This window comes from Opisthorchis viverrini, assembly GCF_000715545.1.
Source record: "Opisthorchis viverrini unplaced genomic scaffold opera_v5_458, whole genome shotgun sequence".
Taxonomy (NCBI): Eukaryota; Metazoa; Platyhelminthes; class Trematoda; order Opisthorchiida; family Opisthorchiidae; genus Opisthorchis; species Opisthorchis viverrini.
In genome coordinates, this window is record NW_008752121.1 from 229,148 (window position 1) to 235,398 (window position 6,251).

Sequence of the window (6,251 nt, forward strand, 5' to 3'; positions counted from 1 at the left end):
ACTTGTACATTTCGGGTGAACGACAGCCACTGACCGATAAGAACAAAACCGACCCGGGAAACTTGGGCAAAAGCCTCGATCCTGTGTAACAATCCGTGAATTCGTGAAGGCATGAAGTAATCATTAAAAATGTTTTCTAATCCAATAAAGCAGAAGCCACATGAAAAAAAATTCCACATAATTTTTAAAATCCTTCGCAGAGAATCGGGGATGTGGCATGTAAGCCACTATAAGAATGAGTCCGGTGGAAATGGTGGACCTTGAGTGCGGTTAAACATCTTCCATCAAACCTACAGGCGCGTAGAAAGGCTTTTGGGGCTCGAAAATTATCATGAAATAGAGGAACGCTGTGGTAATATTTCTTTCTTTCGAACACGGTTTCAGGGAAATTTGTGGTGTACGTACAGAGGTCGGCCATTTGACACACAGCAGTTCGTTGACTTTCGAAAGTTGACACCATTGACATTGCAAATGCACCCCCAAGAATACGCAGGTTGACATCGAGTTTGCTCCGATAAACTTTGATATACGGAAGAGGATATTATCTACCACAGGATAACCTGTCATTATAAAAAAGAGTTAGTCCGTCCATCCGTTAATCGCTTTTAAGTAATCAGCATTAAACGTGTAGTTTGTTTTGGACTGGATATCCCTGTGATATAATAATATTAATGTTTATCCCCAACTTGTGCGTGGTATGCCGTCTGGCATGATCATGCGTTTACAGTCAGAATGTGGCATGACTGGGGGATTTGCGGGTAGTTGGGATTGCGCGAAAAGCCGACAATGTCATAACCAGTGGGAAGTATTCGATGAAATGCTAATAAAAGGTTTCTTTCGCAACTTGTAGGGAACAATAAGCATGAGGTCCGTCTAACTCAAAGACTCAGTCTGCTGACATGAACTAAAACTGAAAACCATTGCTGGCCATGAGTGACCTTGGGAGGTTGGGTAAATGGCCGGAGTCACGACGAACAAAAGTGGAGATGGAGGTGGGATAATTCGAATTGGACGAACATGACAAGTTTAGTCTCAGAAATATAGTGCAATCTGAGAACAAGCAGACCCACTTGTTGCACTGTTGTAGGGAATTCAGGTGCAGGGGTTAGGCTGGATGGGGGCACAGAGGTGGTTGAATTCGAACGAGCAGAGCAACAGGTTGGAATGAATGTCATGGAGGCAGTTGGGGTCAGTTGGGGGGTCAGTCGCATTTGCAGTCAATGGAACTAGTAGGCAAGAGGGCCCGGCTGGGAGGAGGAATGGAACAGTTACGTGTGTGCTATCAAATGAGTATGGCAGTGCCGCGCCTCAAGCGGAACTTCTCGCAGACGTCCGGAGGCCTTGTTGCGTAAACATCAGCAGGTCCCAGATGCGCACCGTCTGCACAAATAAGTGCTTCCGGAGTGGTATCACATTCTGAATGACGGGTGGTGGGACCATAAGTCATTTTGAAAGAGGGGAATGGAAATGCCCCTCTGCATGCATAATGAGGGTGGACCCATCGATATAAGTGTGGCAGGAGTACCGTGATTTCAAAAATACGGCAAAAATCGACACTCATGTACCTCGATCTCTACGAGCAGATAACATTCTATCGCACCCAAATTACGTTAACCGCTCCCTAACAACTTGAACAAGACAGTTGTGTGTCATTTACAAAAACTCACCAACAATGAAGAAGGTCAGCGTGAGAGCCCATATAATCTGTCCCTTCTATACACAAAGAAGTGGTGTTTACAATTACTGGCTGGTAAGACAATTGATTGCACAAAATTAACTGGTTGATACGCTGATCCGGAAGTCCCGGATCACTCCAGTCCAAAATATTGTTGACCCTATTGTTGACGCTCAAGATCAACCTCTTGTTTTGCTATCGACCTCCACAACAAGGCTATGAAAAGAAACTCGTCCACCCTACAGCATGCCAGTTTCCTTCATTGTTTTTCAACCAGCTTTGAAATGATTGTCATCAAAGTCACAACTAAGAAATTGGCCACCTCAAGAGTATTCCCATTGCTTGTAGGCAAGTTGTTGGGTTTCGAAACGCACTAGGATGCGTTTTCTCACCAACCAATCTCACAAACCCAGTTAAGAAGCGCGAACAGAGAAAATTAGCCTGGTATTTCATATGCCACTACAAAAACGCTTTCTTTTATTTGCAGAAAAGCTTCCAGTGCATGCGTGGGTTTAAAATTAGAGGAGGGCTCAATGAGGTGTCAGTCAGTCAGCTATTAATTCAGGAAGTCCTGCGGCAGCCCTTCATGAATCATTATTCTCTTGCATCAATTAGAAAGATGTCAAGTGTTGCCTACGTATGTGTGTCGTGAGAGTACCAGTTAGGGCCACCAGTCGGCCTGACTGAGTTCAAGAACTGGGTCACATTTGCTCATCCCAATTTTTGTCTGGGCCCTATTCCCAGTCGCCACCAATCAGGTGGATTAATTCTGATTCCCTTTTTCTAAAATATGCACACGAAATTCTCTGCTTGTGATTGGTCCTGCTTGCAACAACCTCCAATTTACACTCTAAATTCCAAGCAAGAAGCACTAATGATTAGCATGAAAAATGTTGTTTGAGTTTAAATACATTGGATAAACTTGAAACATTCAAATTAAGCAAGACATAAGCACCCGCTTAACTTTGTCATGGAAATTCTCATGTCACAATCCGGTACCAGATATTTTGCCTCTGGTATCGCTATTACCAGCCCCGATGAACGGACGGTTATTCGATATTTTTACCTGCATCAGCACTGCTCCAATATGTTGCATTTCTGATCAAAGTCGAGAACATCCGAAAGAAAGTAGCGCGCCCAAATTCCACGCTGCTGATAGCCAATTGCCCTCGGTATACTGGGGTATTATCCACCGAATAGTCAAGCCTCTCAGCAAGCAACGAAGTTTGAAGCCGGCTACCATAAATTACCTCAGCACGAAGGCCTCGGTATCTGCAACATAACGCTGATTCCCCTGAAATATTTGCTGTCTGAAGAATACGCGCATAGGTATCAAGAGTAAAACGCAAGCAAAATACAAAGAAGGCAACGGCTTGAGCCCCATACTTGTCGCCGCTCCAGAACTTAGAGCCTTTTGAAGACAAATTATAAATTTTACGCTGTATTAGGACTTGTCCGGGATATCGCATTCACACGGCGCATTATGAGTGAAGAAAACTCAACTTGTTCTGCCTCTTCACTGGTCTCTGTTGGAGTTCCTGGGATCAATCCTTCTTTCGATTTGGCTCAGCGACCTCCTAGGTGGGCTTTGAAGTATGCTCATACACTATGCGAATAACTTGAAGTTTCAACCTCAGAGCCCTCCATATGGATGCTGATTCCGCATAGTAGTGGTCAGTGGACTGATACATCTTCCTGGATGATGGAAATTGCATCTAACTGTCGTTCTCGGAAGTAAATCAGCAAATGCTTTTATCATGTGCGGTTTTGATGGACAACCAACACCACACGGATAGATACCAAAATAGGCTAATGTGTCCGGCTGTCCTTAAACATGTCCCTTCTACTCCACCGTGGCAAACCAACCCGAACGATGTTCTTGTTCTTCGAATGCTTCAGCGCACCTTCTCACTCTTTGCTTCAGCGGATTCTCAGGTACTCATTTGGACCTACACCAGATTTCCTCTTGGACACGTAAACCAAGTTTCCTGATCAGAATGCAAGGGCGACATGACCATTGTTTAGTGTACCCAAAAAAGATGACGGTTGGCCTCAAATCCATTGATTATAAAACACATCTAGAAGTGCTTGAATAATCTGTCCTTGATGGTGGTCGCCTACATGGGGACCTGATGCCCACATAACCTTTTTATCACAGTGATAGCGTGTCCAAAATTATCTAACAATATCCATAAATTGCATGGCGTCTATGCCCTGCATTTCAACGAGGCAATTTCAAACTTCGTTATTTCGATGAGTCTGGCTCTGCTGTAGAATGAGCGGCAATGTGCCAATAGCTAGAATCAGCAAACAGCCACTACTTGACCTCTTCCTCTGCTTTATTAGAGGTGTACTTGACCTCTTCCTCTGCTTTATTAGAGGTTTGTTCTCGTTGTTTGTTCTCGTTCGTATACAACACTCCTTACTTAATAAATTGCGCTCCTCGATTTGCTCAGGGCAAATACTAAGACTTGAGGTTATGGGGCAGCGGCACGTATGGGTCTCGAGTTATTGCCCTCTGCAATGTTAGCGTTCTACATTCCATACCTATGAGTGCATTCGCCACACTGTGATTATTTTGATGGAAATGGCGTTGTGTTGTAGATACCGAGTTGTTTACACTAATATAGTTTATAATAGTCCGCTTACAAATTGTTTCATTTGCGTGGTACCTCCGATTGTCATTCATGCAGGCATTTAACTGCTTGGCTGCGTTTTACCGACGGATTTCTTGCTTGTTGGGATATATAATTGCTTTTGATCATGGAGTTGGTTGCATACATTGACGGACATAACACTATGGAGAAAACCTATGCAGTAGCGGCCACATTCCTGCAGAAATTTTCGACGGGTTCCATCTGGTGTCGACGTCTCAAAGATGTCCCTCTTGTGTAAGAATTGACTAAAATTCTCCAAGGTACTAAACGAGATTTGTAGAAAATTTTTAGTCACTCCTAGTCATGAGTGATTGCGGTGAAATCTCTGGGACAGACCGCAGGTCTCCATTTTTCCCACCAAGGCTGTTGGCAACTCCGCTCTTCACCGTCCCAGGCTTTCAAGGAGAAAGCCGTCGGTTGCTTTATCTGTCGGTGTCCCATGTATCTAAACGGGCCAGGCATATCATCGTTTTCAGTTTTCGTATGTTTTATTAGTGGGTATCCGCTCCGCAGGGGTTCCCCATCCTACGGAACGCTAGCCTATCTTCGTTGCCTCCTGTGGTTACCTTTTTAAAGAATAGTAGGCGTATCGTTCCCGGAATAAGCCTGATAATTTTTCGGTAGCTTCTGGTCTGCCCGACTGTGAGTTGGTTCTTATAGACCGAAAATCGCATCAGGATATTAATCTCTCCGGACAATACTGCCGTCCGCCTCTTCCGTTGTCGATGATTTCAGCTGAAACTAGTAGGTATGGTACACGCTCTTTATCATGTCTCAATCGGCACACCCCCGACAAGTTGGAACTTTATCCTAACGGCAATGGTTTGCAATCCACGTTTGAGGTTACAGGTTTCTAATCCATAAAAATGTGAAATCGAAAGTTAGCTCGTAGTGGTAATTATTTCTCAGTGGCGCCTCGAGTGAGGCCTTAACATCGGACTGCATTTTGTCAGTGATATCAAGGACCAGCACGCCTGGTATCTGATGGGTGCGGTGATACGCAGAATTGCCGCTGGATCGGATGCGCTCGGACACAATCGAGGGGGCTTTGGAGGCGTCAAAATTCCTACAATGAAAATGTGCATAGAGTAGCGGCTGAATGATGGTTGAGAAAATAGTTACGTAAAAACAGCTTCCCTCTTTTCAGTGACGCTTATAAAGATAAAATCGGTCCTACGCAATGGGATCTGAATCCATAAAATACCCGTCCACTGGAGGAGCCACGGCGGTCTGGATTCCCAAATCATAGAACTGAATAACCGTCTTCGCAGCCGAAAGACTTGGGACAGAGGACGTTAGATGGTTGTCCATGAACAAAAGTTTGCTACCAACAATCATTCAGTCCGCTATTTTTGTGTTTGCACCTTTCAGAGCTTTCGAAAGAAGTGCCAGTTTTTCATCAGTTGTCCCGATTAAAACGCGACGTCCGCGCTGGTCCTTCCTAATTGGAATTGAAGACCTGACTTCTTTGACAAATGTCTTGCTGGGTGTAAAATGCACCATTTCGCCATTTTACGGATGATCCGACGCACCTTCTCCCGTATTACTCGCATGGACTTCCAAATACTCTATGGACCTACGTCAGACCGCTCCTGGAATACGCCAACCAAGTTGTCTACCCAGGACGCACAAAAGACGTCAGCCTCATTGAGCGTGTCCAGCGGGCCGCTACGAGAATTGTTGCCGGCCTCAAATCCGTGGACTACGAAACGCGTCTCGCGATGCTTGATCTCTTTCCTCTGGAGTACCGTCGCCTCCAAGGAGACCTAATTCTTACTCATGCCCTGTTTGAACAAAGCTTGGCAGACAGGTTTTCCATCGTTGACCTATCAAACACACGGGGGGATGTGGTAAGAAAAATTTCAGGCTCAGAGCACACACATTCATTAGACAAAATGTTTTCTCATTTCGGGTAGTAG